The sequence below is a fragment of the Myotis brandtii genome, unplaced genomic scaffold (genome assembly GCF_000412655.1).
Source record: "Myotis brandtii unplaced genomic scaffold, ASM41265v1 scaffold576, whole genome shotgun sequence".
NCBI lineage: Eukaryota > Metazoa > Chordata > Mammalia > Chiroptera > Vespertilionidae > Myotis > Myotis brandtii.
This window is the reverse complement of record NW_005370156.1, coordinates 174,798-187,642: the sequence shown is the minus strand read 5'-3', so window position 1 is coordinate 187,642 and position 12,845 is coordinate 174,798. Positions and strand designations below refer to the sequence as shown.

At 42.2% G+C, this 12,845-nt stretch overlaps 1 pseudogene; it reads right to left on the bottom strand.

Moving 5' to 3' along the window:
• Positions 1–6,438: 6,438 nt before the first annotated feature.
• LOC102238940 lies at positions 6,439–7,625 on the bottom strand (annotated as a pseudogene).
• Positions 7,626–12,845: the final 5,220 nt, after the last annotated feature.

Here is a 12,845-nt window from a genome sequence, read left to right as displayed (position 1 = left end):
GGTGAGCCATCCTCATTCTTGGGTAAGTATAAGTAAGGACACTGAGCAGTTGGGGTAGACAAAAATGCTGGTTCCCGCCCTAGCTGGTTTGGCTCAGCGGATAGAGCGTCGGCCAGCGGACTAAAGGGTCCCGGGTTCCATTCTGGTCAGGGGCACATGCCTGAGTTGTGGGCTTGTTCCCCAGTGGGGGGCTTGCAGTAGGAGATAGCCAATCGATGATTCTCTTTTATCATTGATGTTTCTGTCTCTCTCCCTCTCCTTTCCTCTCTGAAATCAATAAAGTTATATTTGTTTAAAATGCTGGCTCCACTTACCACCTGTCTCCCGCCTGAGCATTCACAGTTCCTAACCAGGCCCTGGCTCTGACTCGACACCTTGAATCTGGATTGTTCAGTCAGGGTCATTTAATCCTGGCTCTGAACTGCCTGCTTCTTAGCTTACCCTTGTCTGGCGTCTTACTGCTGGCTTTGATCCTGGATTTCAGAACCTGATACAGCTTCCTTCCTGCTGATCTTCCAGCTTAGATTTATTTCCCTGCTGTTCTAGATTCTGACAGGACGGGGCTGGGAATCATAACCAGGTCCTTGGTGAGTGTGTGGGTCCTTGCCTCACTGTGCAGTCGGCCATTGGACACAACCATGCAGATGCATTTTGGCTCTTCGGCTCCAGTCTCCTCAGATCCTTTAGTCCAGTCACCCCACAAGTGGCTGCAGTTGGTCCCAGCTGTACAAGGTCTCAAATGAGCCCCTGGTGAGGATTTGAAGGGCCAACATTATTGGCAAAAGCCTGGTCAGACAGACAGTGTCATGGAGGCAGCAGAATGCCTGCCACGAACCTGGTGGCATCAGCTGTGAAGGCCACCTTTCTGCTTCCAGATTGTGGTCAGGAGCTGTAAACAATGGCTCCCCTGCTTGGGGCGCCCCCTGGCCTTAAGCCTGCGCAAACAAAGAAGGGAGGGCTTGAGCCTGCATTGGCCCCTTCCTACTCCTGGCATTTGAATTTTTATCTTTGAATTCCATCAAGACAGCATGCCATCCCACCCCCTACGTTTCTAGAGTCCTGTAAGACTTTTATTTCAACTCGGCTTTACAAAATAATGCCAGAGCCCCAGAGTGTCCCCATGCTCCGTGTCCACCCCACAGGACATGATAAGCAGGAAAAGGTCTAACCAGTCCCTCTCTCTAAGCCCTTCTGTTCCCCACTATGGCTAGGAATCTCGGGCCCCGGACTCGCCAGCCCCACCCCATCTTGCTGAAAGGGTGTTCAGACATGGAGCTGGAGAAGGTTTCAGCATCACCTAGAAGGTGGTTACTTCAGAACAGGCCTCTCTGCTCCCACAGCTGCATTGAGGGAATTCTGTTCTCCACTCCTGGTGTTGACAGGAATGGTCTACATTTGGAGTTCTCCTAGACAACCCCATTCCCTGGGGTGTCAGCCTGCCCCCAGGAAAGGTTCTGCCACTTCCTGGACAGAACCACTTCTGCCTTGATTTCCCCTTCTGACCCAGAGCAGTGCCTACTCACTGGTCTCATTTCTTTCAATTCTCATAGTCATTTTATTCAGAGATCTTTCAGACTTTTATTGCTTTGTGGGGTCTTTCCTCCCATAAGCACCAGGCTCCTCCACAGGTCTCCCTAACTTTCACTTCTGCAGAAAAGGGAAGTTATGAGTCAGCCAAATGTCGCTAAGCACCTTAAGCAGGTAGGGCCACTCCCCAGGAAGACAATTTTGCCAAGACAAAGACAAAAGGTCTTATTAGACCTTCCTCCCAGGCCAGTGGCTGCTACTTGCCTTACATTTATACAACTTGAATGATTCTTCCAAGAATTAAAAAGGTCTAACCAGCTCTACCTCTAGTCATTGTGAGGAAGTAGGAAATTTAAATAGCAGCTTCTGCCTGTATAAAAATGTGGGTATAATACCTTTCTTTCTGCTGAAAGGAAAAGATATCAGAGTCTTACCTCCAGCATCCATGAGCCATATATGCCTGTCTTACTTTCGATTCCTTTCTCTTTTACAAGGTAGAGCGGGTTCTCTATGTCTGCCTGTGAGTAGAGTCAATCCTTTGTGTGGTGGGTAATTAGAGATGAGGAAAGAAGTTTTACTTTCATCAAATATTCTAAATTACCTGTTGTACTGCTAGCTCCAATCACACTTTGCTTCTTTTTAAATAACTGTGACAGCGCGCGCTATCACATAGCACATTCTGCACCCCTCTATTGTGGCACTTCGCAGAGTTGTAATGCATTCGAGGTGACTTCCGGGGACTTGTGTGAACAATCCACAGACATTCCACTTCAGTTCTCTCTCGTACACCAAGTGGCTGACTCAAATGCAGTGTTCTTTAACGCCAAGCTCTAGGAAAATAAAAAGCCTATTATGAGGATGTGAACAAAAGGAAAAGAAAAGTATTGCAAATGAAAAGCATTCTCCCAACTCTAATTTCATAACCCTGGCTCCACAGGTGAAGGTTCACAGAGGCTGGACATTTCTCCTCAGGCAAGACTTGGTGGGAGAAGAACGCAATAATGGCAATGAATTTCTTATGCCAGAGTTGGCTGCCCTTGGCTTCCACTCCCTGATACTTTTTCTGTTCTTATGAAAGGTTGGGAAGGGCCAAGTTCACTCTCAAGATATCATCTGAATAAGCAATATATAGTTGCAGCAACCCGTACATGGGCTCAGCCCTCTCATAGATCTCTTCTCCCAGCCTGGGATCTTCAGAGCATCCTACTGGTCCTTCTTCCCTAAGGCAATTACAGCGCATGGGAATAGCTTGTCCTTTACCATCCCATTTATTTTTACATAGAGGTACAATATCTACTAATACCAGACCTCAATTCATCTCTGTACATCTTGTGCTAACCACTGTGTTCCCATGGAGTGTCTTGAAATCTTTCTAGATGAACCATGAACATCAGTGTGGCCACACCAACTTACAACATGAGCAGCCCACACACAGGAACACTGCTTTACCTTTCATGGTTCTAACAGGGTGAGAGAATCACAAACAGAACTTGAGAAGGATCCCTTACACTTGATGCTGTGACTGCTTGCATGTGTGAGCTTTGCAAACAGAAACCTGTCACATTTGTCTCTGATTCCCAGGACTTTGTTTAGTACTTATCACATAATTGGAACTTGAGAAATAACTTCTAAATATTGAATGACACTGCATGAACTAAAACAACACACACTGTTATGAAGAATTAATTCTCTAGTACTTCAACCTTTAAGGATATAGATATGTGCAAGAGGAATCATTAGAGAAACTGGAAAGAGCCCAGGCTGGTGTGGCTCAGTTGGTTGGACCAAAAGATTGCTGGTTTGATTCCCCAGTTGGGGCATATGCCTGGGTTTCAGGCTCAATCCCCAGTGGGAGGCATGCAGGAGGCAACCAATCCATGTTCTGCTCTTGCATTGATGTTTCTCTTTCTCTCCCCCTTTCTCTTCCTCTCTCTCTAAAACTCAATAAAAAATATTTTAAAAACTGGAAAGATAAAGATGGATCAAATCTAACCCTTATCGCCCTAACTGGTTTGGCTCAGTGGATAGAGCGTTGGCCTGCGGACTGAAGGGTCCCAGGTTTGATTCCAATCAAGGACATGTACCTTGGTTGCGGGCACACCCCCAGTAGGAGGTGTACAGGAGGCAGCTGATCTATGTTTCTCTCTCATCGATGTTTCGAACTCTCTATCCCTCTCCCTTCCTCTCTGTAAAAAAGAAATAAAATGTATTTTTAAAAAATCTAACCCTTATCCAACAGAAAATCATTGCTTAGCAGAATTCATCCACCTTCTCCAATGAAGAAGAGAATAGGGACTAGTTAAGGCAAATTCAAATTAAAAATAGCAACATAGATATACATATTTTTTCAGTGCTCACAGCTCCCCAAATATTTTGGGTATTGAATGCTTTGGACAGATTATGCCAGGGAATCCATATGTGGGGCAAATAGCATGGGAAAGATTTCACCAGCTATCTCCAGTTCCTGATGTGTTGTTTTTCAAGGTCCTCAAATAATTCTATCTTTAGAGTAGAATATCTGTTTTTAAAGGGCTCAAACTTGGGCTGGTTGCCCACTACTGTTGTTCACAGCTGTATATATGGAGAGTGAAACCAGACTCTGTCTAACCTTTCATTAAATCGGCAACTGAGGAAGTTGGACCAGGTGATGTCATCGTTCCATGATGACATGAAACCATCAGACTAGATATGACAGCAGCGTGCGTGTGTGCATGTGTGTGCACTTGTGTGTGTCTTTCTTTGCATGTTTTTTCCCCCATTTCTCAGTCACAGCTTTGAGGGCAGTTGCTGAGGTTAATTTTTAAAATCCCTTAAGTGGCTCAATTTTAGTAACTCCTGCTCTCCCTCATCCTTACCTGGGAGCCAATGTGCAGATCTTGCTGCTACTCCAGAAGGCAGAGAGTAGATGCAGGCTCCCCACATCTTTTCTCCTTCTGGATGTGAGCTCCATTCTACGTGCAGCAAAATACCCTCCTCTACAGTCACCCTCCACTTCCCCTTTCTACCCAGTTCTCTCATTTTTTAAAAAATTTTTTAATTGATTTTTAGAGATAGAGGAGGGGAGAGGGAGAGGGAGAGAGAAACATCAATGTGAGAGTGAAACATAGATCGCTGCCTCCTGCATGCTCCCTCATGGGGATCTAGCCCACAACCTCAGCATGTGCCCTGACCAGAATTGAACAGGCAACCTCTCGGTGCACGGGATGACACCCAACCAAGTGAGCTACACCAGCCAGGGCCCCAGTTCTCTCCTTCTGATACTTTTTTAAAAAGCATAACAGTACAACCACTAGCTAAGAACAAATCCTGTTGCTGCTGCCTAGGACAACAGTCTTCAAACATTTTTTTAAAAATGAAGTCATTTTAGAAAAAGCCATCACACCCAGGCCCCTATATAAGTCAGTAAGGACTGTAAGATCCTGTCCTGGCTTCCTATCTCACAGAACCCCAGAACACTTCGGAATAATTTTAACACCAATTGCTTAGGATACTGAAGAAATGGAAATGATGAAAAAATTAAGCATCAGGAAGAAGCTCTTCTTGCTCCTGTAGCTCTTACAAATGTATGGCAAAGGAAATAAGACTAATTTAGGCCTACTTTTAAGAGAGTTTTCTTTGAGTTCTTTCACTTACCCATTTATATTTATGGAAGCATCATGACCTGGGTCAACCAAATAAAGAAGAAAAAAAAAGAAGGAGTAGAAGCCAAAAACTGTGAGTCATGTAGAACTAGATCCAATTTAAAAGAATGAACAGGAAATGTCCAACATCACAGCATGAGGTTGAAGTTAAAGAAACAAACTCTACTGGAGCGTAACAAGAATAGAGTCAATGTCATGGGCTCCTAATCAAAGCCAGAGAGAATGTCTAGCACAGTCTTTCAATCTGGAACTTTCTTTCAGCTAGCTTACTTTATCTATTCCTAGATCTAAGTTAATGGTCATGCTTCAATCTCGGCTTCTGCCACAGGGGAATTCAAAATATGACTTGGGATGGGAAGGCCAGGTGCTCCATCCCTTACTCCCACCATTCATGCAACCAGACCCACTATCTCTGCGTTTAGCAGGAGAATCATGCCTCCCTCAAGCCCTGCCTATCTCTCCCACAAGATTTTCCTCTGCTGATCTGAAGTAAAAATTTGGCTTTTCCAACCATATCAGATCCCAGATTTTGATATTCTCAGATATATATATATATATAATTTTAACAGTATAAACAAGTTAGTTTATTTTTTAAAATTACAATAATTACAAATAGTACAAATTGAGACATTTTTCCTGTTCCTGTGACAGAAGCTGACAACCTTCACTTTCAGTAGGGTTTTTGATATTTTGATATGATGCACATTCAGTGATATGTTGCCTTTAAAAAAAAACATTTTCTAAATAATTCCAGGAGGCCTATTAGTGATATATACATGGGTCATTTACCTCAAATCTTATTTCCGGAACTACTATGTACAAGTCCAACACAACTGGACTAGAACAGGGTAAGAAGGCACTGAATCGAATAATATATTTTCCCAACAGTAATTTTTCTTTTTAAAATCCTCACTCAAGGATATTTTTCCATTGATTTTTAGAGAGAGTGGAAGGGAAGGGAAGAGGCAGAGAGACATCTATGTGAGAGAGACACATCATTGATTGCCTCCCTCACACGCCCTGACTGGGGCTGGATTGAGCCTGCAACCAAAGTACATGCCCTTGACCAGAATCAAGCCTGGGACCCTTCAGTCCATGGGCCAATGCTCTAACCATTGAGCAACCAGCTAGGGCCCAACAGTAAATTTTGTTTATTCTCTAAATATTCAACAAATGGTTTAGAACTAAAATCATGATTTTTGACTTTACAAAGTAAATCTGCTGTGATTTTTAATGGGCTGTACAATTCCACTATGGTCAATATTACATATTTTTACAGGTTTGCTATTGTTTAAGAAACAGAATTCTACAGTATTCAATTCTGTATGCTTTTTAAATCAGAGTCACTACTACTGCTTGAGTAGTTTGTTGACATAAACTCTACATCATCTTCATTTTCTTCATTATGCCCTGGAAGTTCCAACAAAAAGTCGTTACTGTGATTTGGTGGTAACATATTCATTGCCATATCATTTGATTGCCAGGGATACTGTGGAGCAAGTGTTAGGTCGAAGGGAAGCCCAGGAGCAGATGCATGCAACCGCAAGGCAGATGGCGACACAGATACGGTTCCCTCCTGGAACAGCCTGCCCACGGTGTAAACTCCCACAGCTCATGCTCCCCCGCCCTCACTGAATAGCTGTATTAAAAAAATGCCTCCACTCCCTTTTGGCGAGACTTCACTGGCCCTGCCCTTGGACCCGTGAACCTCGCCCGGGGCATGCAGATTAAAGTTCCTCCTTTCTGACTTGCCTGGCTCTCTGACCTTGTCTCCTGCCCCGCGAACCTTACAGCAAGGACATCTGGCAATCTGCCTGCTGCAAGTGCATCTCCAGGTAAATGACCATTCACACCATTAGTGGAAGGATTGTTCATTTGACCCAATAATCCACTTCTCATCTCTAAATCGTTGGGTATGGTCTCCGTGGGTCCCCTGGAACCCAGGTCAGTGGGGCACACACAGCACGACTTGCACTAATCCTATGTGCATACTTAATTATTTCTTCAGAGGAGATAGCACCTTTTCTGGCCTTACCTATTGATTTCAGTTTTTCTTTTGCTTGGTAAACCGCTGTTGCCAGTATTTGTTCGGCTTCCTGTAGCTGTTTTTGTAATTGCTGAATATCACTGTCTCTCTTCTCAACTTCTTTTTGTAAAACTTGCATTTCATAGTGGATTTTTCCCTGATTAAGTGCCAACTTCATTAGTTTCTGAAATTCCCCTTCTCTGTGAATTAATAACTCCAGCACCTGGTTTTCTTCTCCAGCCTGTAACAACGTTTGGTTTCTTGAAATTGCCAGCATTTCTATGAGCTCCCTGGACAAGACCTCCAGATCTTCCTGCGCAGACAGCAGCCATTTCGTGTGCTGTTGCCGCAGGCCGCTCCTGACCCGCCTCCCTGCCGCTCCTTCTCCTTTTTGCCCAAGGAGGACGCCGCCATGTTGCTTTCCAGCCGCAGAGGCTCTCAGATATATATTTTTTGATGTTCAGTAACCTCTGACAATTTTATTGGCCTCCTGCCCTGCCGCGGGGTGCCCCACATCTGCTGCCTTTAACGCCTCAGAACTTTGATGTCATTGACCTCAGACACCATTTTGCTGTCCACCATCCTGCGGGTGGTGGTCTTTGGATGGATTGTATGGTGTGGTTCTTGTCCAGGGCGGCACCAAGATTGAAATACTCCCCTTCTTCTAACAGGTGGAGGTAGGAGGCAATCTCAGCCTCCAGCTTGACCTTGATGTTCAGCAAGGCCTCCTACTCCTGGGCCTGAAGCTGCCCCTCTGCCCGGGTCTGGGCCAGCTCTGACTCCAGCTGTAGCAGGCTCTCACTGAGCTGTTCCATCTGCTCATCACATAGCACATCTCCACCTCCCTCAGGCTGTTCTACAAATTGGCCTTCAGATTTCTCATCGAGTCCAGGTCAATTTCCGAGGACTGGACACTATGTCTCAGCTCTGTGAGTATCATCTCAGCAGCTTCTATTTCAGCAGCGTGCGTGGTGACCCCTGTGGTGCTCTCCTTGATCTACTGGGACCAGTACTTGTCTAGACCCTCCTAGTTCTTCAGAGCCAGTTCCTTACACTGGGCCTGGATATCCACCAGGATCTTGCTGAGGTCCTGAGATTTGGGGGCATCCCACTCCATGGTCAAATTGTAGGAGTTCTTTCTTTTTATAGCTGTGTAGTATTCCATTATGTAGATGTACTACAGCTTTGTTATCCACTCATCTGCTAATGGACACTTAGGCTGTTTCCAGATCTTAGCTATTGTAAATTGTGCTGCTATTACATAGGGTGCATACATTCTTTCTGATTGGTGTTTCTGATTTCTTAGGATATATTCATAGAAATGGGATCACTGGTCAAATGGGAGTTCCATTTTTAATTTTTTAGGAAACTCCATACTGTTCTCCATAATGGCTGCACGAGTCTGCATTCCCTCTAGCAGTGTACTAAGATTCCCTTTTCTCTACCTCCTTGCCACACCTGTCATTTGTTGATTTGCTGATGATAGCCATTCTGATAGGTGTGAGGTGATACCTCATTGTCGTTTGAATTTGCATCTCTCGATTTTTAGTGACTTTAAGCATTTCTTCATGTCTTTTGGTCTTCTGTCCACTTTGGAGAAGTATTTATTTAGGCCCTTTGTCCATTTTTTAATAGGATTGTTTGTCTTCCTTTTTTTAAGTTGTATGAGTTCCTTATATATTTTGGAAATTAACCCTCTATCAGATGTATCATTAGTAAATATGTTCTCCCATGCAGTGGTCTCTCTTTTCATTTTGTTGATGGTTTCTTTTGCTAGACAGAGATTTTTCTTTTGATGTAGTCCCATTTTTATTTATTTTCTCCTTAGTTTCCTTTGCCCTAGGAGATGTATCTGCAAATATATGGCTACAAGAGATATCTGAGATTTTGCTGCCTATGGTTTCTTCTAAGATTTTATGGTTTTACAACTTACATTTGAGTCTTTTATCTATATTGAGTTTACTATTGTGTCTGGTGTAAGTTAGTGATCTAGTTTTTCTTTTGTTGTTGTTGTTTTTGTTTTTTTGCATGTACCTGTCCAATTTTCCCAATACCATTTATTGAAGAGGCTGTCTTGACTCCATTATATGCTCTTGCCTCCTTTGTCAAATATTAATTGAACATAATGGCTTGGGTAGATTTCTGGGTTCTATGTTCTGTCCCATTGATCTATATGCCTACTCTTCGGCCAGTACCAGGCAGTTTTGAGTACAGTGGCTTTGTACTATAACTTCATGTCTGGTATTGTGATTCCTTCAACTTTGTTCTTCTTTCTCAAGATTGCTACAGTAATTTGGGGTCTTTTTGGTTCCATATAAATTTTTGGAGTGTTTGTTCTAGGTCTGTGAAATATGCCATTGGTATTTTAATTGAGATTGCAATGAATCTATCGTTTGCTTTGGGTAGTATGGACATTTTAATGATGTTGATGCTACCAATCCATGAACATGGTATATTCTTCCACTTGTTTATATCTTCCTCTATCTCTTTTTTCAACGTCCTGTAGTTTTCTGAGTACAGGTCTTTGGTTAAGTTTATTCCTAAGTATCTGAATTTTTTGTTGTAATAGTAAATAGTATTGGTGTTTTGTTTTGTTTTTTCATTTCTCTTTCTGAGACTTCATTATTGGTGGGTAAAAATGTCATAGATTTCTGAATGTTAATTTTGTAACCTGCTATGTTGCTGAATTCATTTATTAAATCTAGTTTTATGATGGGGTATTTAGGGTTTTCTAGGTACAATAGCATAGCATCTGTGAATAATGACAGTTTTCCTTCCTCCTTTCCAATTTGGATTCCTTTTTTTTTTCTTCTTCTTGTGGTTTTTTGTTTTTTTTGGTGGAGTCTTTAGGATTTTCTATATATATTATTATGTCATCTGTGAATAATGACAGTTTTCCTTCCTCCTTTCCAATTTGGATTCCTTTTTTTTTCTTCTTCTTCTTGTCTGATTGCTATGGCTAGGACTTCTAGTACTATGTTGAACAAGAGTGGTGAAAGCAGACATCCCTGTCTTATTCTTGTTCTTAGGGGAAATGGTTTTAGTTTTTGCCCATTGAGTATGATGTTGACTATAGTTTTGTGATATATGGCCTTTATTATATTGAGGTATGATCCTTCTATTCCCATTATCTTTTACTGTGGCCTTCACTTTGAAGTCTATTTTGTTAAATATGAGTATTGCTACTCCAGCTTTTTTAAAAATTTATTTCCATTTGCCTTTACAAATTTTTTCTATCCCTTCACTTTCATTCTGTGTGAGTCTTTTGTTCTGGGGTTCTCTTGTTGTGGACCGCATATGTATGGGTCATGTTTTCTTATCCATTCAACTACCCTATGTCTTTTGATTGGAGCATTTAATTCATATACATTTAAGGTTATTATTGATAGGTACTTATTTATTTCCATTTTTATTCCTTATGCCTATATTCTTTTCTCTATTTCTTCTTCTTACAATAGTCCCTTTATCTTTTCTTGCAGTGCTGGTTTGGTAGTGATAAACTCTTTTATCCTTTTTTTTTTTGTATGTGAAGCTCTTTATTTCACCTTCAATTTTGAATGATAGCCTTGCTAGATATAGTCTTGGGTTCAGTCCTTTGGTTTTCATTACTTTGTATACTATATGCCATTCCCTTCTGGCCTGAAGTGTTTCTATTGAGAAATCAACTGACAGTCTAATGGGAGCTTCCTTGTAGGTAACTTTCTGTCTCTCTCTTGCAGCCTTTAAGATTCTTTCTTTGTCTTTAATGTTTGCCGTTTTAATTATTATGTGCCTAAGTGTGGGTCTTTTGGGGTTCATCTTGATTGGGACTCTCTGTGTTTCCTTAACTTGAATTACTTTTGAACAAAAGATTGTTAAATTTCATTCTGATTAGACCAACTTAGACCACATGTGCATTCCTCAACTAATCACTGGGCAAGGAAGGTGAACTTATGTTTATTATCTTTGGCCAAATCAGGGCCCACGTCTCCAGTCAATCCTACCCGAGCTTCACAGCTGCTACGTGATGGGGCTGGGAAGAATGGAAGCAGGAAGTCCACAATCATGTACATCTACCCCTTGGAGAATCTGTGGACTAATCACCTGCAGGGGATAGTGCTGTGTTCTACATATGTGGCTGCCAGTAGCCCACTCCCTTGACCTTTTGATATGGTGATATGGGAGAGCAATTTCCAAGAGGGTAGCCAGGCAGGCAACCCCAGGGGTGTCCAGGACACCAAGAGAAACACACATTCCCCTGCTTCATCTAAAGGACATCTTAAAATACCATGACTGTCAACACAATGTTCTGGGGAAAAAATAATTTTTAAATAGTACAAAAAACTAAATCTTGGTACTTGAAAATCATAATTTGGAGAATATCTCAGTCTGTTGCCTGCCTCTTGATCATTTCTTTGATTGCCCATCAAGTCTTAAGATTTCTTAGATGGGTATGGATCTCAGCTTACAAAGTTATAGAAGGGACATCCATGTCTTTATTTTCAAAGGCACTTAGATGTGACTCTGAGATCCAGGCCGTCAGATTAATCTGTGCCTGACCTCCCCGACATCTCTGGGCTCTGCCCCATATGGCTGCAGCATTATTTAGCGAGAGGCATCCCTCCTCTGTCCCTTCCACACACAAGCAGTTGGCTTTTTATGTTAAGTAATCCCATGGCATCCTTTTCTCTAACAGTCAGAATTTGTCTTTCAAAGATGCTCATTCTGTAAGATGCACAACTGTAAGCTCTTGGACAGCTCTAAAAAAGAAGCACTCCCACGATCTTCCAGGGGCTAGGGCTTCTTCCATCCTAAGTGAAACCTATACTGCTCTTTCCCTTTAGTATTTCCATGGGAATTAACCTGAATTCAGTCACCCTTCAGTATGGGACAGTTTCATATGTAGACATCAAAGTCATACATCCTTTCTATTGCACTGTTAATATCTCAAGTATGTACATTTGTGTCCTCAGCAAACATGTAAATTATTAGGAGAACGGAGGATGAGAGCTCTGCCTTCCGGAGGTCACAGCAGTTTTATGGGTAAAGTGGTTGGAGCACCTTCCCCACAATCAAATGCTGTGGCTACAGGATCTGGGGGGTCTTGGACTACTCAGCCTGAAGTAAGAATGTGAATTTCCTATTCATAATCATTTAAACAACTTAAACACTACCTTGGGGCTGATTATGCTTGGACCAGGGGAGTCAGATGGAGTCATCACGCTGTTACCATCTCAGTCATCAGCACAGGAGCATCTGAAGAGATGACAGAGTGCACTGGCAGGATTTTCATCTGCAGATCCACACACTGAAGCAATCAGGAGTGACTTTATCAAAGGAAACTGATAATCATGCTCTGAGCAATCTCTTTGAGAATGTGGTGACCTAATCCACCAAGGGTTTCTGGAATCCTGAATTCCTAAGGAAGGTCAATGTTACAGGCCTCAGTGGACAGGGAGAAAAAATATTAAGTCATACTGAGGCATTTTTCAATTATCCCAGTTATTCTCAAATGAAAAAAATATATAGTTACTATGGTGTTCCTGAAAACCAAGAGATCCCAACTCTTCACAGATGCATTGTCCAACAGTTAATGTCTCCAAGAAAAAATTTAGAACTCTTTTTGGTGAAAGGATTCCTACCATTTACTTAATTAACACATCCATCAACTT